Source organism: Monodelphis domestica, chromosome 1, assembly GCF_027887165.1.
Source record: "Monodelphis domestica isolate mMonDom1 chromosome 1, mMonDom1.pri, whole genome shotgun sequence".
NCBI classification, from domain to species: Eukaryota; Metazoa; Chordata; class Mammalia; order Didelphimorphia; family Didelphidae; genus Monodelphis; species Monodelphis domestica.
In genome coordinates, this window is record NC_077227.1 from 589516920 (window position 1) to 589541804 (window position 24885).

At 36.7% G+C, this 24885-nt stretch overlaps 1 protein-coding gene and 1 non-coding gene across 6 annotated transcripts in view; both read left to right on the top strand.

The window, feature by feature from the left end:
• PSD3 (pleckstrin and Sec7 domain containing 3) overlaps window positions 1-24885 on the top strand; it is a 784568-nt gene that overhangs the window by 582079 nt on the left and 177604 nt on the right. The window lies entirely within an intron of this gene.
• LOC130456598 (U6 spliceosomal RNA) lies at window positions 13413-13518 on the top strand. The gene has a single exon (XR_008915669.1). It is a non-coding gene; the product is annotated as a U6 spliceosomal RNA (small nuclear RNA).

The window sequence follows — 24885 nt, forward strand, 5'->3', positions numbered from 1 at the left end:
TATTTCTTCTTCTATTTGTTCTCCTAAGTCTGTTTTCGATGTCAGGTTATCAGGAGTCCTGATTGATATGATTTCGGTAAATGGGTGAGCAGAAAGACAGCCCCTGCATCCCTCTTAAAAAATGGAAATTTGGTGTCATTTCAAGAGTTCAAAAGCATGTTTGGGTGTTTTTGCAGCAAGATTATGTTCTCAAACTTCTTTTGCTTTCTGATGAATCATCTTGGGTTGTTTGGGTGTTCCAGATATTTATATTCCACAGATGGCCAGAGACCATAAACTCTTGGACTTCACACACCTTTTAGGTTCTATCCAAATATGTGATTAAATTAATAAATCCATTTTGAAATAAGACTCAGAGAAATGCAGCATCATGGTTTAGGGTCATAATGCATATTGTGTGTTGCAAAAATTATATGATGTCTAGCTCTTGGATCTACTAGATCTTGTATCTACTAGTAATGTTGGTATACTGAGTCAGGACATAGTATGGGTACTAATATAGGTTTTTGTCTGTCTGATACTTTATTAGAAACTGAAAATAGGAGCTATTAGATATCGATTCCTGCCTCCAACTCTCAGGAACTGTGTGACTCATTATTTCACCTCACTCTGCCTCAGTGAACTCTTTTATAAAAGGATGGGGGTTGGATTTTATAACTTCTAAATCTATGGTTTTCTCATGTTTGCATATCATTGTGATATGGTAAAATGAGTATTGGTCTGTAATGTGGTCAAATTTGTTTCATTTTCAGAATCTCACTTTTGACATTTATTAAATGAGATTCAGATAATTTGTACCCAATTGCAGATGTAAAATCTATGACAGATTGCTTATTGTCTCAGGGAAGGGGGAAGACTGGGAAGTAGGGACAGGTTTGGGAGGGATAGAAAAAATTAGGAACTTAAAATTTTAAACAATGGATGTTAAAATTTGTTTTTATATTCCATAAAATGACTAATTTGGAAAATTGTTTTATGTGATTTCACTTGTAAAGTATATATCAGAAGGCTTATTGTCTAAAGGCAAGGGGGTTTAGTGGTGGGAAGAAATGAAGGAGGCAAGGTGGAAATGAAGAAGAGAATTTGGAACCCAAAATTAAAAATATATATTTTACATGTAATTGGGGGAAATAAAATATTATTTTCAAATTTAAAAAAATTTACTACCACCAAAAAGTTGTTTTTTACATATAATTGAGGGAAAAAGATTATTATTTTTAAGAGTATTTGTACCAATTACACTGTGAAAATTGAGTGAACTTAGTGAAACTTTTAAAGCACTCCATAAATGGAAGCTTTTAATGTTATTTTCATGGTGAAAGATTTCATATATTGAGATTATTTTTCAATTACTCTTAAGTTCCTTAGAAATTTTCAAATTGCAAAAAGATAAGTTTATGTTGGTAAGGTGTTTTTTTAATTTCTGATATCTGTCTCTGTCTATCTGTGTGTATCTGAATGTCTGTCTGTCTGTCTGTCTGTCTGTCTGTCTGTCTGTCTGTCCGTCCGTCCATCCATGCATTTTTGGGGGCAGGTACATGGTGCAGTGGAGAAAATACCAGACCTGATGAGACTCATCTTCATGATTTCAAAGCCTGCTTCAATCACTTATTAACTACCTGTGTAACCCTGGGCAAGTCATGTAACCATTTCTGCCTCAGTTTCCTCATCTGTAAAATGAGCTGTAGAAGGAAATGATAAAACTACTATGTTATTTTTGCCAAGACAACTCTAAATGAGATCATGAAAGAGTCAGACAGGACTGAAAATGACTGAATAATATTTGGAAAAGCTACATCTTTAGACTGTTTGCTTATATATAAATGAGGAAGTTGGATACATGATCTTTAAATTTCATTGCAGATATAAAATTGTGCTACAGAACTTGAGCCATTATTTTTGCCAATGAATTTATTTTATAAATGAGGGGGGGGAAGCAAACCTGAAGTCCAGAGAAATTGAGGGCTTTAATAAGTAGAGATTCAAACCCTGGTCCTCTGACTCCAAATTTTACGCTTTTCACTGTACCATATTACTTCCTTCTATGAAGAAATAATTTTGATAACAGCATAGGTTGTGAGAGCAGAATATCTTTGTCCTTTAGAATTTCTTTTTTAATATAGATGCTGATTGAGATTCCTGCAATTTTGAGATCCTTTTTATAAACTCATAATTTTTGAGCTGGAGGGGATCTTCAGAGGAGGTCATTTAGTTTAGTGCATTCATTTTATAAGTGAGGAAACAGAAGTCTAGAAAGATATGTTGGTTTGTCAAGCTTGCACAGTGGCAAAGCCATTTACAGAAACTGTGTCCCTGTCCTGTGCTCTTCCATCAGCTGGCCTGGCTTAAGGTGGTATTGAGTAGGATGAAATAAGGCAGATTGCAAGTCTTGTTCTGCAGATGACATTGTGGAAATTTTATGTCATTGGTTTAAACCAGTATAGATGATGGTTAAAAATGTGTTACTTCAGTACTAAACAAGAGAAATGTTTTCTGGATTGGATTCAGACCCTGACTCCAGGACTTCCTACTTTTATCACCTTGGGTCAATTGCTTACAGTGAGTTTATTTGTTCAGTAAAATGAAAGGATTGCACTCTGGGCTTTTATATATATATATATATTTTAAAACCCTTATCTTCCATCATAGAGTCAATACTATGTATTGGTTCCAAGACAGAAGAGCAGAAAGAAAGACAATTGGGGTTCAGTGACTTATTTGCTCAGGGTCATATCCAGAAAATATCTGAGTACAGATTTGAACCCAGGATCTCCCATCTCCAGGCCTGGCTCTCTATCCACTGAATTGTCCCAGAACTTTTATATCTTTTACAGCTATGAGCTTGTACTTATCTAGGAATTTAACATTATGTGTTTATATGAATAATTTGCATTTATATGACATATAATTTGGAATTATCTAAAACAGTGCACATATAGTTTCAACCACCAACATAAAGCCATTCCTAAATTGTGGAAGTGCTACATACTCATATATTTGCTAAGTTGTGAGAGGGGAAGAAATTTTGGCTAATACCTTTACTTGGCAAGACATCTTTAGTTCTTTAGTGGCAGTAATCATTTATTAAGTGTCTACTTTGAGCCAGGGATTGGGGGGAAAAAACAAAGGCAAAAAGATTTTTTAAAAGTCCCTGTAATCAACAGAACCAGGATAAAATATATACACAGTAACTGAAACATTGTGGGATGATCAAAAGTGATTGACTTTTCTACTATTTGCAATGCAATGATCCAGGACAATCCAGAGTTACTTATGAGAAAGAATGCTATCCACATCCAGAGAAAGAACTGTGGGAGCAGAAATCCAGAAGAAAACATGATTTACCACTTGTTTATATGGGTATAGGATTTGGGGTTTTGTTTTTAAAAAGACTACTCTATTATAAAAATGAAGAATATAGAAATAAGATTTGAGTGATAATATATTTGTAACCCAGTGAAATTGCTTGTCATCTCTGTGAGTTGAGAGGGAAACAACAAAATTAAGTCCTTGCTTTTTTAAATTTAAGGAGCATGGTTGTATTCTCTCAAAAGAAACATTTTACATATGACTTTACATATACATATGTATTTGCAAAATACAGACCAAATCAATATTAAGTAATATTAGGATGAGAGAAAAATTAGCAGCTAGATAGAGGAATGCCCCAAAGGATGAGAATTTGGAAAAAAAAATGCTTTGAATTTGGTAGTTGGATCATTGCTATCTTTGGGGGTGATGAAGTCAGAAACCCAATTGCAAGAACTTGAGAATTGAGAGAGGCAGAGAGAGAAGGAGAAGAACAAATTATCCAAAAAAATCACTCTTGTGCTAGAATGATACATTCTCATTTGGGCTGTTCTTGTGAAAAACACATCCATTTGATTTTCTCTGGAGAAGGAAGGAATCACCAATAAAGGTGTCTGCTTTGCTCCTTAACATTCTCCCCCTCATCCCATCTGTAAAGATAGAGTTGAATTTCTTTGCTCCTTTGAATGCCCAACACACCCTATTATACCCTTGATCCTTTATGCAAATGTAAGACTATCAACCATAGAGAAGTAAAACATAATCTGCCATTCCACATTGTTTCTCTGTACCCAGTTTAAGTTTCTTTATGATATCATTTCTTCTTTTTTGCCTTACGAAGAGTACTTTAAATTATGATACCTTTCTTTTTTCTTTTTGGTCATGTGGCTGAACATTTTTTAAAAATGAGAAACTGCAAAATGTGGTTGAATTGGTGCTTTTTATTTTATGACCATTAAGAACTTTTAAGAGGAGTCAGGCTGAGAAATGTGAGTCAGCAACAGGGATTTGAAATCTGAAGGTTCTACTTTTGCTCTATAAGCAGAACAAGTTAAATAGAACAGGACCAGACCAGTCACTCTCTGATCATAAGCATGGGTTATCAGGTTGTCTGATATAGGGAGAAAGGCTAAATTTAAGAATGAAAAAATTAATTGTCTCTTAAGTGGCCAGTTAGCTTTTTAAAAATATGAGAAGATATATTGGAAATCCAAAAGGAACGCATGAATGTTTAAAGTTAATATATAAGGTTTGTGCTTCACAAGATAATCAACCTTTTAACTAAAAATACAAAAAGATTAATTTCTTCAATAAAACAACACTATAAAAATACAACTTTGTAAACTCTCTCCGAAATATAATCAGTACAATGACCATTCATGACTCTAGAGGATCAAATGATGAGAGATGCCATCCTTTTTAGAGGGGGGATGGATATATTTGCAGAATATTTTATATGCGCACACATGCACATGGTGCACATGCATACACATAATTAAGGGAATTTTTTTATTCTGGATATTTTTATAAGAAATAATTTTTTTCCATTAAGGAAAATTTTTATCCATTTCAATAAATTTTGGTTAATTTAAAAAATAGGGTGGTAGTACAGATGTGAAATTTTGTATGTACTTCTGAGGATACCCTTATATTATTAGTTGTTACATTGTTTCCAAAGACTTCCCATGAAGTAGGGGTAATCTGTAAATGTTTACACTGTAAAAATAATACATATGAATAAAATTTTAATAAATTAAAGTATATATGAACAGAGGTTAAACCAACTTTTATCTTTCCAGCTCATCAGTGATTTAGGATTAGAAAATTTGGTATTGTAGACACACATGAAGATACCAGTTGTGGTATCCAAAGGGAATTCATGGTTAATTGCAAATTAAAATAAAAAGTAATTCATTTCTTCTTCATCTTCTAAGCTCGAGTGCAGAATCCAAATCAGATTCTCTGTGGAGGGTAAGGGCCTGTTTTCAGATGATGCAGAAATGCAGATTACATCAAGCCCAAGAACATTGCCAGTCTCCTGATAAAGATTTGTAATCACTCAGCAGAATTTGCCATGCTTATCCACATAAGAAAGACCAAGTGGATTAAAATTTGTATTATCCTCTTTTCAAACATGTATTTGGAAAAATACCTTAACAGTATAGACAGACAATGATTTAAGCCTGCATTTCAACATAAAGAAGAGTGTAGGTCAGATTGCTCCATTTATAATCATTCTTTTTTTTTTTACAATAAGGAAGGGGAAGGGAATGCGCATTTAAATAGTATTTACTATATGCCAGACACTGTGCTAACTAAATATTTAAAAATAAATATTATCTCCCTTGCTCCTGAAAACATTCCTGTGAGTTTGATGAAGTTATGATCCCCATTTTATAGTTGAAATCATGAGGCAAACAGATTATCACTTATTAGAGTCCCACACCTCAGAAGTGTCCAAGGAAGGATTTGAACTCTGGTCTTCTTGACTCCAGACTGAGCATTCTATTTATTGCACTACTAGCTACAATACAATGCAATAGAAAGAACAAATGAAAAATTATTTATTAAACACTATGTTCAAAACATTATGCTAAATGCTTATAACAAATGGAAAAGCAAAACTGGTTTTGCTCTCAAAGACTTCACATTTCTATTAGGCCCAGTGACTCTTGGATATTTCAGCAGGGGGGTGGGAGGAAGAGAGAAGAATGGAAGATGAATCTGAAGTTATGAAGCTTCACAATTCAGAAGGATTAGTATGAATTTAGGAAGTTGGGAGGAGTAGATGGGAGTGGAATGCAATTTTAGAGTCATCTATTTAGAGATGATCATTGAAATTACTGGAGTGGATGACATCAATAAGGAAGAGAGCAAGGTTATAAAATGGAAAGAAATTCACCTTTAAGGAGAATGAGCCAGGGAGATGATAGAAAAAGACAGAAAGGTAGGAATACCATAAGAAAGAAATGTCATAGAAGTTATAGAAAAGGTGTGGTTAATAGGCTCAAATGCTTCTTCTATTGGCTTTCTTTAAGAATCAGCTCCAATTTCACCTTTATAAAGAGGCATTTTTCGTGCCCTATCTTACCTCCCACCAGCTAGAGCTTTTCCTCTGCAATTACATCCCATTTATGCTGTTAATATCTTGTATATACATCATCATTATATGTACACTGATCGCTCTCCTATTAAAATTCAATCATGGAGGGAGGGACCATGACTCTGCCTTTCTTAATATCCCCAGTGCTTGACCCATCCATAATACAGACTTAATAAATGCTTCTTGGCTAAATGACTTCATAGATGTCGTAGGTGAAGACAGAAAAGGACATTGGATTTCATGATAGGTTATTATTGAGCCAAAAGAGGAATCAGTTTCAGTAAAGTGGTGTAGACAAGCGCTATTTGTGCCAGGATTGTGGAGGGGAATAAGTGATGAGAAAGTAGAAATAGGGAGTAAAGATTACCCTTCCTAGAATTTTGGCATTAAGAGAGAGAAAGAGGAAAAATCATAGTTTTAAAGGAAAGGAACATCACTTAAAAAAAAAGATGGGGGAGGAGATGGGACATGAGAGCAGAAGAGAGAGTCAAGAGACAAAAGAGAGAAGGGAGGGTTGATGTAGCAAGAGCACAGATTACATAGAGAGCATCAAAGATACAACTAGAGAAGTTGGCCATGAGCTAAGAGGAGACTATCCTCATGTTTAAAACTGAAGGAAAAGGGAGGAAGATTAATGAAAATATTTAAATACTTAGAGGAACCAATAATGGAGTATAGTTTATAACTTTTTGACTTCCCTAGGAATAAAATAATGTTTTTTTAAGCCCTTACCTTTCATCTTAGAATCAATGCTTTGTATCAGTTCCAAGGCAGAAGAGCAGTAAAAGCTAGGTAATGGAGGTGGGAGTGGGGGGGTTAAGTGACTTGCTCAGGGTCACACAGATAGGAAGTGCCTGAGGCCAGATTCAAACCTAAGACCTCCCTCCTCTAGGTCTGACTTTCAATTTCCTAAACCACCTAGCTGCCCTGGAATTTAATTTCTTAACATTATCAATAGGCATAAATTATTTAGCCTCACTGAGACTCAGTTTTATTCTGTAAAATGAGACAATTATACTTAATGTTCTTTAAGGTCCTTCCAGCTCCATGTGCCAATATCCTAATATTTTGGAAATCTCTAGTGATTTGAGATTACAGTGATTTTTAGATGCATGGAAATTTGAGTCATGTTATTATACATTAATATTTTAGCATTGCTGTATTTCCACATTCTTATTGTTTTATTTTCAAGGAAAGATTCAAAATATTTGTTTGGACATATCAAGCCCAGAGCATTGTTATTTTGAGCTCTCATATCATAAGTGATATGAAATCTGCCAAACCTGAAGCATTATGATAATGTCAAGACGAAGTTTTATATATTTCATTTGAAAATCAATGCACTTGAGAAATACAGTCCCCACTTCCGTCCCCACAATAGCCACAGGGACATGCAGTCTTGAAGGTTATTATTAGCCTAAACATATGCAAGAGCAAACCTTGGTAATATCTTTCCTTAGGAAAATGAAATAACTGGAAGTGCCACATGTTGTTTGGCTTTCATTTACCACCAGAAGATTATAAAACTCTTCCCCAAAGAATTAGAGACATGATGGGAGCCTCCTCATCTTAGAATCTTAGAAATTTAGTATAATCCTCTTGTTTCTTAGGTGAGAAAACAAAGAACTAGAGATAGAGAAATTTGATCTTGAGGTCACAGGCAGAGCTATTAGAATTGGAACCGATGATACTGGGAACTTTATAAAATAAGGAGAAAGGGGCACCTTGCTTCTTTTCTAGAGCCTTGCATCTTTTAAAAAACAGTCCCAGGCAACTTATTTCTGTGGAAAACAGTGTCTCCAAGCCCTTTTATTAAATTAATTAATTAATTAATTAATTAAGAATATTTTTCCATGGTTAGATGATTCATGATCCACCCCCCTCTGCCAACCTTCCCCCTCCCCCTGGCCTTCCCTCCACCCAGAGCTGACAAGCAGTTTCCCTGGGTTATACATGTATCATTATTCAAAACCCATTTCCATGTTATTCATATTTGCCTTAGAGTGATCTTTTCATATCTCTGTTGAACCAGGTGATCTGTTTTTCTTCTGCATTTCTGCTCCCACAGTTCTTTCTCTGGATGTGGATAGTATTCTTTCTCATAAGTTCCTCTGGATTGTCCTGAGTCATTGCATTGTTGATAGTAGAGAAGTCTTATTACATTCGATTGTACTGTCACAGTGTATCAGTCTCTGTGTTCAACGTTCGTGCTCTGTGTAAGGTGGTACCTCAGAGTTATTTTAATTTCATGTCTCTAATCAGGAGGGATTTAGAACACTTTTTCATGTATTTATTGATAGTTTTGATTTTTTTCAAGTGAAAACTGCCTATCCGTTTCCCTTGACCATTTGTCGATTGGGGAATGGCTTGATTTTTTGTAAATTTGACTTAGTTCCTTATATATTTGGGAAATTAAACCTTTGTCAGAGAGTTTTGTTATGAAAATAGTCTCCCATTTTGTTGCTTTCCTTCTGGTTTTGGTTGCATTGGTTTTGTCTTTACAAGAAATGTTTAATTTGATATAATCAAAATCATTCATTTTACATTTTATAATGTTCTCTATCTCTTGCCATTCCCACTTCTAATAGCAAAGCAATAATGCCTTTAGCCCACAAGTGACCTCCTATTTCTGTAGTTAAAGGAAAAGGAAAACTTCAGTAAGATCTGTTCCAACTTCTTCCTTGGTCTTGAATAGATCATCCAGAGGCTTGGTCTGTACTTCGAGAGACCTCATGCTTTTTTTTTTTTTAATTCTTGAAGTAGTTCTGCCAACTCCATTTTCGTGGTTATGGTAAGCTGAATGTAGATGAGTAGTTGTGGGGGGAAAGTATATAGAAATAGTTACATACACATATGTCAAATGTATGTATGTAAATGGTACCTATATGCTACATACGTATATAAAATATATGTCTGTTTCACATTTGCTATATATTGTATATGTGGCACATATGTATATAGATATATAAATGCATATATATGACATGCTATATAGATATAAATGCATGTATATGTGTTGTATATTCTATTTTTATTGTGTCTATGGCATATATAATGTGTATGTGTGTCATATGTGTGTAAATGCAATACATGTATGGCACATATATGTTAGAGACAAAAATGTATATAAGTGCATTGTGTTTTATATAGAATGCATGTGTGGCATATATACTGTAGAGATGTGTAAATATATAACATATGCTACATAGAAATATAAATGTCTGTATATGTGTTATATGGATATATAAAATATGTGTATGACATGTGCTGTATATATGGTATATGCATTTATAATATATTCCTGTATATATATATATATGAACAATATGCATGTGTACATATGTATATATATATTTCTCAAACTTCACTTTAACCATTTGTTCTAAATAACTCCTGTCAAACCTTTAATCAGAAAAGGAATTGAATAGATTTTTATTTGAAGTTCAGTATTTCTTCTTTCGACTAATGTTTCAAGAAGAATTTTAGCCATGGGAATAAGAGAAACAGAGGGCCAGCTATCTGTATTTTCTTTATAAATTGCTCTTCTCAGACTACATGGTTCGCTGTGATTCAGGGAATGATCATGCTGTCAAAGATGAAAATACAGCTGTTTCTTCTGTTGTGGAATGAAGATATGCCTCACTTTAAGGAACTGGAGTACAATAATATTCTGTTTATTTTGAGTCATTGAAAAGTAGGTAGCATGTGCGGCTTTACCAGATAGTCAGCTTTTTCTTTTTCACCAATATTTTAAAAAGTTAACTATATAAAGGAACAAAAATCTTAATGAAATTTATGAAACACTTCCCTGTTCTTTTTTCTTTTTCTTTTTAAAAAAATCTTTCTGTTTTGGGATTAGTACTGTGTATTGGTTCCAAGGCAGAAGAGAGGTTAAAAAAATCTTTCTGTTTTGGGATTAGTACTGTGTATTGGTTCCAAGGCAGAAGAGAGGTAAATGGCTAGTCCTTGGGTTAGGTGACTTGCCCAGGGTCATACAGCTGGGAAATGTCTGAATTCAAATTTGAATTCAGGACCCTCCCCTCTCTAGGCCTGACTCTCAATCCACTAAGCCATGCAGCTGCCCTCTCCCTGTTCTTTTAGATGAAGTATTTGCTACATATTTTATCCTTTTCCTCAGGCTCAGGGTCATTTTAATATTTCATCTTTTAATATTTTACAAGATTTATGATTTCTTACTCTTTTCACTAATGCATAGTTAAATCCTTTCATCCTTTAATAGACTGTCTTCAGTACTCTATGAGATTGTTGTAGCTCTTCTCATCAAAGCATAGTTAAACCCTTACATCTCTTAGTAGACAGTCTTCATGAGTTACTGCCGAAGAAATTAATCCCATGGTGGCCTAATTTCTGGTGATGTGCCTCTATCCTTTTAGCTAAGCCATTCTTTAGAAAACAGTCTTGTTGCCAGGTCTGTGGGAGCCCTTCCATCTAGATAGATGCCGTCAGAGCCTCTCCTCCAACAGGGATCTTTTGAGATCCCAGGGTGACCTCTGTGCCAATCTGAAGCATTGCAGTAGGAATGCAATAGAGATAAAACTATGAATAGGAATAGAAATTATGTTACTGGGCTAAATAACCTCAGATTACTGTGCTTTTTGAGCTCTTCAGAATGCTAAAGGTCCCCCACCTTGTTTTCTTCTAGTCTATTAGCTGTAATTTCTTCCTGTTGTCTCTCCTCAGCTCCCAGCCCCTTCTGATTTGTTCCTATAAGTCAGGAAGCCAGGAGTGCTGCCATTGGGGGCAAAAGAGTGATCAAACAAAGTCATCATGTCGGGGTCTGAGGGCCTCTGTTACAAGCAAAATGCCTGGTTTTTGTGAGATGTCTGTTTTCTGGCACATTCTGCTTCTCTGAGACAGCAGAGTACTCTGGAAAGTCGCTGTATTTGCCATCAGAGAACCTGGATTCAAATTCCAACTCTCTCACTTACCAGATTTTTAGCCTTGAGCAAGTCACGTTTAATATACCTGGCTCTTAGGTTCCTCATCCATAAAATGAAGCCCTTAGAATACATCACCTCAGCCCCTCTGAGCCTTTATCCTTTATGTTAATAGGGCTTTTTTTTTATCTTAGAATCTCTGTTTGCTAAATATTTTTATTTTGATTCCTATCACAGTAGGTTCTTCAGATTAAAGCCAGGGTGCTTAGCTGGTTTTGTGCCATTGCATAAGATATATTTTATATTTATAATTTTAATTAAACATAATTATATATCATTTTATATTTATTATCATTCTATATTACATGTGTTCTATATTATAATTACAAGCAAAATCAACAATATTGAAACAGTTATAAAAATGTAAAGAAAAAGGTAACAACATAGACTAAGCAACCCATGCTTTAAAGAAATCCCTTAAATTTAATTGTTAGTAATTAAATATGTTATCTTTGGGTATATAAAATGTTCTTATTTCTATACAACTTTTCATGAGCAAATCTAATTTCATAAATTAAAATGGGTTGTATTCCCCAGTATGTATATTAGAGTAAACCCAACACTGCAGTCTTAAAACGTTTTCAATAAGTGTTGGCCTGCGACTTGAGTGATTCATTCTGACCTCCCCCCACCCTCTAATAATCCAGCTGCTGGCTTTTGAGACATCATTGAACTTCCAAAATTCTGCCCTCTTCCTCCTCAACCAAGCTCTATTCACTTCTGGTAGGAGGCTTTGAAAGGGGCCACAGAGCTGGGACTAACCTCCAAGCGTGGAAGTAGAGCCCCTTAGCAGCAGCATCAGAGCTCGAGTCTGGACTAATGAGTTTTTGTTCTCTGAATCCTTCTATGGGACTCATCCCTGATTCTGGCTACCTGTTTCCTCTATGCCTGGATTCCTGGGTCCTAGTTCCCATTTGTACTTTCAAGATGTCCTTTTTTGGACATGCTGTTTTTTAATTTTTAATTTTCTAAACCTTTCCCCTTGGAATTAATATTGTGTATTGGTTCCAAGGCAGAAGAGCTGTAAAGACTAGGCAGTGGGGTTTCAGTGACTTGCCCAGAGTCACACGAGTAGGAAGGGTTTGAGGCCAGATTTGAACCTAGGACCCCCCATCTCTAGGCCTGCCTCTCCATCTACTAAGCCACCAAATTGCCCCTGCCCCCCTTGACTTGCTATTTTTTTACCCTCCTTTTCCACCATACTGTTTTGCCTTCCCCACCCTACCTTCCAAATCTTTAGCCCTGGAAAAAACTTCCCAATAGGATTGAGCCTCTGGAAAAACATTGGCCCCGCTTGGATTAGCCAGTGCCCCACAAGTGGTCTCCTGTTTGACCAGTGAATGTCCCCATAGGATTAATCCCCATTACGCCTCAGATTCATAGAGCAACTTTCTTTCTGCTAAGACACATTTTGTCTTCAGAGCCCCCAAACGCTTCACAAAGCAGTAGACCTCCAGACTGACAATGTCCTGGACATGTCAGCCCTCTCTGCAAAATGGTCTGAATTTGCTTGGAAAGAGCAAGAAGCAAATGAAGCCCTAAAGGACGAGTTTCAGATGTTGGATTTGATGACCTCCTCAGGAGAAGTGAGAGCATAGAATTCATTGTGAGTCGACTCCTAGCATGCACGAACAGTGCTGTTATCCTGCCACGTTGATGCCTTGTGCGTCTGGAAGGTGCAGTCAGGGTTGTCAGGTATCGGTGACTACTGTATGTGTAGCCTCCTCTTGAGACTTTAAGATTTAATTTAGATTGTCAGCCTTCATCTAGTCATCCCAAGTTGGGATCTCAGAAATGATGTAATATTAACTCTCAGAAACAAAATCATTTTTGATCAGTCTTCTGCTGCTTGCTAACCCGCTCAGAGGTTGTGAGTCTTCTTGGGGTCACATTAGCCTCTGTAGATTTTTGTCAATGCATGGGTCAGCCCCGATGTCTTTACGTTACTTCTCTGTCTTATTTGATATCTAAATGTTTTCTTTCATATTTATTCCCCATTTCCTTCCCCCATTCTGGAAAAAAAAGCACACCTGTTATTTGGAGTGTTTTGTTAGCAGCATGTACACTAAAACTGGAATGATACAGAGAAGATGAGCACGGTCCCTGTGTGAGGATGGCACACAAATTTGTGAAGCTTTCCATATTTTTATATAGAACCAACAATAGTGTAAAAAGGAAAGCACAATAACACACTAAAATAAGTCAGAAGCAAGTGAAAGGTGTGATAGGGCACCCTCCAATATATCCTTTTGTAGAGATGAGAGATCTTTAGGTGCTACATATTGTATGTGTTTTCAGGGGTTTTTTTTCAACCTATTATTGCTCATTTGTGCTGATTTTTTTGCTCCCTATAAAATACCATTTGTTATATGTGATAGCTCTTAGGGAGGGCATAGGGAAGGATATTTAGGATAACTATGATGATGTAAGCAATGCAAAATAACAGCAAAAACTCATTTTTTAAAAAAAAAACTCAACTTGGGGAATTGGACAAGGATTTCATTTTTTTACCTCTCTCACCCATGCTGAAAGTGTAGGGGCTTCTCCTAGGCTCAGTGCTTTCACTTTTGGACTCTTTAAACTATTCCATTTGCTGAGCTGATTTGCCCTTTTTTAGGCAATATGGAGGGCCAGCTAGGTGGCACAGTGAATAGGCTATGCAGCATGTCAGGAGGTCCTGATTCTAGAACCAGCCTCAAACATTATATGGGCAATTCATTTAACTCTGCCTCAATTTCCTCATTTTATGTAAAATGAGCTGGCGTAGGAAATGGCAAACCATGCTAGTATATTTGTCAAGAAAACCCCAAGTCATAACTTAAATGGATGGCAAGGTGGCAACATGGGTTTACCATGAGAGTCAACATATTGATGCTGGATTACTTCGTCTGGATACAGTAAGTTCCAGCCTACTGCAGCTCAAAATTTACAAGCTCAGGAGTTCTACTGCTTCAGCCTCTCTAGCAGCACAGATTAGAAACGTGTGTCATTACTTCAGCTTTCATATTTTTTAATGCTATAAATGTATACAATACACCCTGCCTCTGTTACGTCCAGGTTGTCCACAAACGTAGATTCACTATATCTTAGATAATAATTTCTTTCTGAAAGTCCCGTAGTTCAATGAATTTGAATAATTTTGTCTTAAATGAGTGCCCTTGGATGTAGACACTCTCATGTTGAAAAACAGTTCAGTGGAACTCTTTTAACTTTCCTACAGAAGACTTATAAAGAAAACCTTAGCCTTTTTCAAATGACTTAAACATCAAGTATTTTTAAGAGTTGTTATTTATAAGATTCAAAGTAAGAAAGAAACAAGTGAATCAAATGTCTGAATTTTCTTCATTTCACGATATTTTTCTTTTTATCTGGATCCAATGTCATTATTAGAGGGAATTCCTTAAAAAGAAGAAATCCCCTATACCAATGAAGATTGGCAACCATTTTGCAACATAATTATTGGCCCTGAGAGTCATGTGGGCTACTGAGAAATTAAATGATTTTGTTCAAAGTTACACAGGTAAGATGTGCCAGAGGTGAGACTTCTACCACTCTGGTCCTCCTGACTCTAGTCCTACTGTCTACTATTGCCTGGCTTTTTCTCTGTGGTCACTTAATAAATGTGTATGTTGGCTTCACAATAGGAAAAGCAAGAAGCAAGTTCCACACTGGAAGATACTTTAGAAGTTATCTACTACAATCCCCTCATAAAAGAGAAAAAAAGAGTCCTATAGAGAGAAAATGACTTCTACATGTTCATATAAACAATACATATTCACATAAATAGCACATATAATGGCAAAGTCAGGATTTGAACCCCAGACTTTGGACTCATACAATCCAGTGGCATTTCTTTTGTACCCCATGTTTCCTCCTGGGGATCAAGCAAGTTGAATTAATCCTTTCCTCTTTATACTCTTTTGGAAACTCAGATACAACACTGCCTAAATATATTGTTTTAGTTCCTAAAGGGTAAGTTATGAACATGCCTAGATCACAGCATAATACAGTGGATGCTAGGAATACCATGACATTTAGGGAAGGAATAGGAGCAAAGAGATGGGAACATTTTGTGGAAGATCTAGTTGACTGTGTCATTAAATGGGTACTTGAATTTTTTGTAGAATGAATGATTTGAGCCCTCACAGGTTTCTCCTGCACTCTATGGCTCTGCTCTTTGTAGAAAGGAGTTCATTTGTTCTGAAGGATGCAGTGTTCTAGGATTCTGAGTGGATAGTTTGTCCTATCAGCCCTGGAGGTCTGGAGGAGATGTTATTCACACATCAGTGCAACATAGATGGTGTGGCATACAGTGTTTTTGAGTAATAGAAGACCACAAATTGAGTGCTGTTAATTAGAGAGATATTAGACCATTTGATCAGCTTCCAAAAGGTTACCTCTCTCAGTCCTTACCTAAATACCTGCTATTTCTACTGACCTGAGAACCCTAGGATTTTTGCCTTGGTAGATTCTTCTTAGTTACAGCATAGAGCTACCCTTCTATTTTGTGTTTTTGGTATAAAATTGAGAGTCCCTAGGAATGAGTTGTAGTTATTGAAAATTGGGGAGGCAAATACATAAGGAAGAGCCCAGAATGCTAGATGAAAGCATTTGTCTTTTACTGTATTATCAAGAACACATCTTGTTCGAAAACAAGGATCCTTGTATTTTGATCCTATCTTTGTTACTTAATGGCCTCCCTTCCCATTTTCTGATTATTCTAAATACCATGGAAGAATAAAGGAGAAAAGCATCTATTAAACATTTATTATATGCCAATCACTGTGGTAAGTGTTGGAGATACAAATAGACAATCAGGACAGTCCCTTCTCAAATTGAGCTCACATTCTCATTATACAGACAACATATAAAGAAGGGTTTGTGTTTATATTCAATTTATGGCAGATGGAAAATATAGGTAAATTTTAATGAAGGGCAAGTAGCAAGACAGATGGGAATGCCCAGAAAATCTTAGAGAGTGATGGCAGAGGAAGTGATCAGTTTTCTACTAAGAGGATAGTGGATTCAAGGATTAAAAATGAGTTGGGTTCTAGAATATCTACAGAAGAGGTAGGGATCTGGAAATTCATCCTCCAGTTGGCAAGAGGTGGTCCTGTATTTGATGGGAAGTTTGACAATTGAGCAGTGAGTGTTAGTTGGGGAAATGAAAAGTTGATGGCTCTGCTCCAGGGAGCAGGTATCACTCGTCTCTCTTCCAGTTGCTCATTGGCAGGATGGAGTGAAGAAGTTTCTCAGCTCTCCTGTTGGGGAGCCAGTGGTGGTAGCTGGTCCCAGGACCTCAGATCTGTAGGCTGGAAACATCCCTAGATGGCCCCATGTTGTCAATACAGTTCACGAAAGTGAGTTCATAGAATTATCACTTAATAGGAGTGTCCCAAGAGGAGTCTTCTGCACCTGTTGCAAGTTGCGGTCCGTGTATTTTTTTGCCTCAGTCCCTCCTCCCCAGTGCCCCATTCTTTCTCCCCTTGACAAATGTGGATTGTGATTTCAGATATAGAGTAATACTCTCATTTTGCTCAGCTATTTGGGGAAAGAGCTAAGAAAGAAGCTATATTGGAGAGTGTAAGAGGGAATATAGAACATATCATAATGTTTTGCTGAGCTTTAAACAGTGAACCTAATTTTCTCCTTTGCAGCTTGAAGAGTGGATTGTATTTTTTTTAAACCTTCCCCAAAAGAGGTGCTCTGAAAGTAAGAGAGCTAGGGAAGAAGTGGAGATTAATCTTCCTCCAACGTCATGCTTAAAGGCAGCACACAGTGGTGTGTTGAGGCTTAAACCTTGGTCATAACACCATTTGGAGAACTGACCTTCATAATCACGAAGGTTTATATAGTGCTATGATGTTTGCAAAATGCTTGCATGATGTTAGCTTCTGCCTCTGAGAAAACACTGACTGCACTTGTATAATTTTCCCTCCAAAGGAAGGAGTTTCTTGTTTTGAGCTCAGACTCTACTAAGATTGTGGGAAGAGGGACAGATTTCGGAAAATAAGTAAAATTGGTTTTGTTTTAGCTTCCTTCTAATCCCTTTTCCTATTTTTCTTTTCTCTTTGTCATTCTTTTCTTCCCCTTTCCTTTTGTTACTTTTAAGCATGTAGATCCTCTTATTGTAAAGGAGAAAATCAAAAGAGGCATATGTAGGCTCAATATCAGGAAAAGCTTCTGAATGTTTAGGGTGTCCTAACATGGAACTGACTGACTAGAGAGAGAGTACATTTGTGACCTTTTTCATTCAAGGTCTTCACTTTATCCAGAGTTTATCTATTCAGTTTCTTTCTGCCCTCCCATCAAAACTCTCCTGTCTTTTGTCCCATTACACTTGAAACAAACATAATGAGCTAATTAATCATTAGATATGAATGGCTGAAGATGAGTTATGGTTCTTATACACCCATTCCACCCCTTTCCAGTTACCAATTTGCATTTTACCAAGGGGCAGTGCTCTTAAACCATAGATATTAACTTGGAAAGTTATTTTTCTCAAAGAAAAGAGTTTCAAGTACCGTGTTAGGACTGTTGGGGAGATCAAGGGTTGGTGAAGTAGATCATGCCTTTTTAAAGTCATCCTTCTTTACTTATTATTAATCTTTTATGGTTTTTGGGTGGGGTGATGGTTTTGGTGGTTTGTATTTCTATGGATCCATGGGAAAACTAGAGAATTGAAAAGACATGTTGGTAGAATTGAAAGGTTAGGGGTTAGTTGGGTAGCTCAGTGGATTGAGAGCCAGGCCTAGAGAAGGGAGGTCCTAGGTTCAAATTTGGCCTCAGATACTTCCCAGATGTGTGACCCTGGGCAAGTCACTTGACCCCCATTGCCTAGCCCTTACCACTCTTCTGCCTTGGAACCAATGCATAGTATTGATTCCAAGACAGAGAAGGTAAGGGTTTAAAAAAAAAGAATTGAAAAGTTATCTTAGTCATTTCTGTAAGTTTTTCTGTTTTCCTACAATAGTTTTTCTTCTGTGACTTGCTTTAAAAAGTTTCAAAAAATTGAATTAATTGTGACAAGTAATTAGCCTGCTGCTTGACCAGAATTTGTGCTCCTTTCTCATTTTCAAGCTTGAGTAAGGTATGAGTTGGGATCTGAAGATGTAAATTTTACACAAATGTGTACAGCAAACACATAGATGCAGTCAATTCCCTTTTCCTATTTTCCCAAGCTTCCAAACAGCAAATCCAATTGTAGATCTTACCTAAAATGTTTCAAATGACCAAAAGTTCAAATAGGCATAGGGGGAAGGGAAAAGGGATGCTCTTTTCAGGTTTTAGAAATTGTTCTAAAATGAATTTCAAGCTCACAGATTTCTTTTTCAAGAATGTTATTTAATTTTAAATGTAAGAAAAATCTATTTAAGGATTCTTCCCCCCTTCTGTTGCTTTGTGTGTATGAGGAACAGATGGAACAGAAGGCATGTGATGCCATAGGCATCCTTTAGGCCTGTTAGAATGAGGTAACCTGTTCTCACATGCTATATAAGACAGCGGTTCTTAGACCTAAATATTGGTTCCTAAAGGTTGGTGCTTCATTAAAGATGGACTCCAGGCAAAACTATAAAATGAACTGTCTCTAACGCTAGCCTGTTTGATTTATAGTATTTATTCACATCTTTCCTTTTTTTTATTGCCCATCAAGAAATATGTCAGGGGGCAGCTGGGTAGCTCAGTGGATTGAGAGTCAGGCCTAGAGATGGGAGGTCCTGTATTCAAATCTGATCTCAGACACTTCCCAGCTGTGTGACCCTGGGCAAGTCACTTGACCCCCATTGCCTAGCCCTTACCACTCTTCTGCCTTGGAGCCAATACACAGTATTGACTCCAAGATGGAAGGTGAGGATTAAAAAAAAAAAAGGAATATGTCATAGTAACAACAACTTCTTATGCTAATGAATACAGGAGAAAACTTTGCATGAGGACTTCAAGAACAATCCATAACCTATAATAAGAGATCTGAACCAACTCATAACCCCCAAAAAAACCCTCTCTAGCACTTCTGCAGCATCACACAGTTTCCAGTCTCTCTCTGTTATGGGAAATTCACAAATTCCCTCAGTTATACATGTCCTATTCATGTTCAACAATCCTAGAAGTTTTTCTATATATTAAGGCTTAATCTAGCTTCAATCGAATTCTACCCCATGGCTCCTAATTCTGGTCTTGGGGATCAATCTGAATCTACAGAGATCTCCTTTCTACATGTCAGCCCTTCAAAAACTTATTGAGATGGTCCTTCTGAAGCCCCTGGATGATAGGTTCGTGCTTGCTTCCCCTCCCGTCATTTCTCTCAGTGGCTTTTTACTGCTTTGAGTTACCCTACTGCAAAGCAGCTGTGTTGAACTGTATTTAGGTATTCTGATGGACAGGTAGGTGTTGGTGAAAAATTCAGCCTTTTACCTTATGATCAAACGTCAAGGTGGCTTTCACAGAAATGAAACCAGCTAGTCTGGATGTGATGATAGTAAAGCCCACCTTTGGAAAACATATCAGTCTTAGAGTCTTATAGTTTTAAAGATGTGGCTTCTAAATCTGCCCATTTCCCTTTTATTAGCTAGATGACCATAACATCTATCTGCCTCTGGCAACTCTCTAGGACAGGTCTTCAGACTCATGTCTGGTTTCATCTGTTCAGAATATGGTGAAAGAACTTTAGAAGTCATCTAGTCTGTTCTCAAACTTTTTTGTCTCAGGGCCTCTTTATACTCTTGAAAATTATTGAAAACCCCAAAGAGTACATACTTATTGTATCTACTATTTTAGAAATTAAAGCTTTAAAACATATATTGATTCGTCAGTAACAAAAATACTAATAAGTAATTAAATGTTATTAACAAACATCATAAAATGAATGTTGATGAGTAACATTTTGTGTAAAAGAACTCTATTTTCCAAAGTATAAAAAAATGAGTGAGAAGAACTGCACTTTAAAAAAATGTATTTTTGCAAATCTCTTTAATGTTTGGTTTAACAGAGACAGCTGGATTCTCATCTGCTTCTGCTTTCAGTCTGCTGTGATACGTTGTTTTGGTTGGAATAGAAGAAAATCCTGCTTCATACCAATATGTAGTTGGAAAAAGGAGGAGTATTGAAATAGGCAAACAACATCTTAGTGTTATTATGAGAATAGTTTTGACCTTACAGACTCCTTGAAAGGATCTCGGGGACCATCAGAGTTCCTCGTGTTACACTTTGAGAACACAAGAACTTGTCTAGCCCCTTTCTCTTACCAATGGGGAAAGAGGCCTCAGAGCTCTGAATAGTCTTTCAATCTGTTGAGATTACTAAAGCACCCACCACACTAAGTATGAGATGACAGTTTCCTGCCCTACTCTAGGAGCCTTCAGGAACTGTGACAGCTGGGAGTTTGGGATTGACAGGGTAACAATAGCTTTCCAGATTGCCTTTTGTGTGCTTAAAGAAGTCTGTCTGGGGGTTATGTAATAAATGTTACCCTCAATGAGAAAATAATGTTGTCCTTTTTGAGTAACAAAGTACAGGCTCCCCACATTCTAGTCAATTACCCTCCATCTCCTTGGTTTTTGCCTGCAATTTCAATTGGATATGGAAGTCATCTTCATTTTCTGCCTGTGCTCTGGTGGAGTGCTAGGATGTATATGCTTTAGAGCTGCTTCTATTCATTGACCAGTCCCTTAATTATGAGTGTAGATTAGTGGGTCTTTGTCCCTACAGGCTGGTGAACTCCAAAGACAAACATGTCTTATAATGGGTTTTTAACATTTTTTATGTCACAGTCTTCTTTGGCATTCAGGTGCAGCCTATAGACCCCTTCTTGGGATAATGCTTTTAAATATATTAAAAAATATAGAGGTTTCAGAGGAAACCAATTATATTAAAAAGTTAACAAAATATGTTAAAAAAACCCAAGCCAAGAAATCCTTCCACAGGTAGAGCAGAGGAACACCTGCATGACCTCAGTATAATTCCATCAAATCTTCTTGTCTACCTTTCTAAGTGCCTAATATTTTATTAATGGCAGTGGAGAGGCACAAAAAGAAATCACAGGCTCATTGGGGAATAGAAGAATCACATGAAATAGAATAATGCAAGAGAAACAATTGAATGTTCAAATATTCTGATATTAGTAATAAATGTAGTAAAATCCTTAATGAGTAGAGATCATTCTAGTACTTGGATGGTTCTTGGAAAAGATTGTACTTGAGCTGGGTTGGTTGAATCGGTGAAATTCAAATGTGCAAGTAAATGGGGAGGCTGGTAGAGAGGGCCATAATACTTTGAATATTGGAATATTCTGAATAAAGGAATGTTTGGAGAATACACACATGAATGTTTTTCGTTCCAACCAGAATTAATTTAATTTGAGAAAGAATTATAAGACAAAGGTAGGGGAATTTATTCTGTTTGCTTCCAAGAAGAACATTTATAGAGAAGAACAGCACTGTAAAAAGTCATAGTATGTGGCTATGATACAATACAAGAAGACTTCAGACAGATTAAGCATTTTCTTATAATATAGAATTATAAGATTTAAAACTGGAAAGAAAACAGGAGATCCAATCCAATTTCTTAATTTAACAAAAAAAAAAAAATTTGACCCGCTATCCAGAATTATAGTCCCATGTTAAAAAATAAAAGTCTGTACATTACAATAATACTTTGCTATTTTATGGGATACCTCTCTTTCTTTTCTCTGTTTCTGTTTCTGTCTCTTTCTATCACTTGCTCTCTCATTTTTCTATTGAAGAAATAAACAAATTAACATCATCAGGAATAGTTTGAGAGACAGTGTGTCATAGTGGATTGAGTGCTGTTTTTGGAGCCCAGAAGAGCTGTCTTCCCTCTGACAGACACTGGTTATGACCCTGGGAAAAATCACTCAACCTCTTAATGCCTTGGAAACTCTGTAAGACTATAAATTGCAAAGCAACAGACGGTAACCTTCATTGGAAAGGGGACATTCCTTCTAGGGAGTTCCCTAAAGTAAAATAATGAGAGATATTTACAAGGGTTTCATTGTGGTAATTGGCTAGTTTCCACATGGTTTATTTCTGCCAAACTGACATTCTGTATTTATAAAAACTTTTTGGGGAGGTACCTAGGGACTTGTGTCTTACACATAGAAGTGCCTGCGGCTTTTATCTAGGAGTTGGTGTTTTGTTGGCTGTGATTTCCACTTAAATATTTTATGTTATTCCATATATATATATATATATATTACCTATAGGAAATCTTTCACAAATATCTCAAAAGCAGTTAATAATAGTTTAGAGTAATAACCATTTTTGTGTGGCACCCTTTAGCATTCTGGTAAGTTTATAGACCATCCCCTCCCATTTCTCAGAGTAATGCTTAAAATACATAGGATTATAAAGGATACCAATTATATTTAAGTTAAAATGTAACTCTTTTTTACCATCCAGGATCACAGACCCCCAAGTCAAGAAGTCTTGGTCTGAAGGGAATAATAAATAGACTTTGAAAATAAATTTTCTCTTTTGGGTTCAGTGATACCTGAAAAGACCATGTTGAGTAGTAGATAGAGGACTAGTGGGTATCTAGAAGATTACATTCAAGCTTTCTCTCTTTCATATATTGGTTTTGTGTCCCAGGGTAAGTTATATAAGCCAGGGACACTAAACTGGGGGGTTGCCCCAGACAGCTGGGTGGCAAGGTGGCTAGAGTGCTTTGCCTATAGTTAGGAGGACCTGCGTTCAAATCCAAACTCAGATACTTGCTAGCTGTGTGACTCTGTGTAAGTCACTTCATCTCTATTTGCTTCAGTTTCCTCTTTTATAAAATGGTGATAACATCACCAACTTCATGGGGTTGTTGTGAACATTAAGTGAGATATTTGTAAAGTGCTTAGCAGAGTGCTCAGTACAATTAGGGCTATATAATAGTTATTATATGATTATTATTCTAAATTGCAAAACAGCTGTCTGTATCTTCATTAGTAATGGGAGTTTTCCTATTGGGAGTTTTCTACACCAAGGAAATCTAAAGTCTGTATCTGACTGTAAAATAATAAAACACTAAATCATCTCACTTATATAGAGATAACATCTCTGACCATCTCAACTCTAGAAAACATCCAGGAACCCTTTTCAGTCAAAGTAAATGGCTAAATTAATGAATGATGCAGAGCTCTTACACTAAACTCTTGCACGTGCACAAGAGAATTCCCCAAGCCCTTCTGTTCGGATCCTACAAGACAGAGGGGGCAGTGGGGGGGGCATGTTATTTTTCTTACTTTAGATAAAATTTTAGCCAGCTTAGTTATCTGCTTATCCCTAGCAGCAGCTGCTGACCAACTGCCAACCGTCAGACAGGCCTAGTAGTTCTGGGAATAGCAACGCTTTCACTGGTCCTGCTCCCAGTCCAGCCTTCACAACCACCATTTGGGGAAACAACTTCTTTGGAGAAGAGGCCAGCCATCTCTGCCAAATGCCAGTCAATTGCCCAACAAGCCATGCTAATTAAAGCGGCAAAGCACCCTAAGGAAGAGATGGGGGCAATGTGTGCCCCAATCCCCCCCCCCACCTCCTTGTCTGCCATCTCCCTTCAGAACCTAATGGAAGTATCCAAGGACCATGACCCCAGTACCCTTTGGCATAGCAGTGCCTCCATCTCAGTGCCTGCAGTCATCATCATAGGGAGCAATGCTTGTGGAAATGCAGCCTGGCAGCTTCTACACAGCTGTTTCAGCCACAGTTTTGGAGACCTCAAAAAGAAAGTTCTTGCCCCCAAAATCCTTTGCACTGACCAATTGTTTCAGCATCTGAAACTAATATTATTTTATCAGTGGAAATGATATTAAAGAAGAGGTATTAACATCTGCCTTGCCAAACTTTTCCATCTGACTTGTAGTCAAAACCTTCTATATATGTTGTCTCCCGTTTAGAATGTAAGCTCCCTGAGACCAAGGATTATCTTTTTTGTTTTTTTTTCCTAGTTCTTAGCATAGTGCTCTATCCACAGTAAGTGCTTACTTAATGGTTGGTTCATTCATTCTTTCGTTCATTCATTTGGCTACCTAGCCCAAAGTAGATTAGGCTCAATAAGACATAAGGAAAGTCTACTAAAAATAGCCATTTTTTCACTTTAATTACTTTATTACCAATTACATATAATAACAAATTTCTACAAAAGTTTTCTGAAGTCATATGATCCAAAATGTCTTCCTTCCTTTCTTCTCTCCCCCTTCCCAGAGCTAGCAAACAATTTGAGCTGGGTAATACACATATTATCATGCAAAACATGTTTCCATATTGTTCATTTTTATAAGTGAATAATGACATAAAACAAAAACCCCAATAAGCGAAAAATTACATACTTTCATCTGCATTGCAACTCCAACAGTTCTTTCTTTGGAGGTGTCATTAAGCCCCTCAGAATCAACCTTGATCTTTTTATAGAAATAGGCATATTGATAGCAGCAATAAGTAAAAAGTGGTTCTGGGAAAGGAGAGAACAGAAGCTTTGAAAGCAAACAGAAGGGGCAGGATGCAAAACTAATCCTTA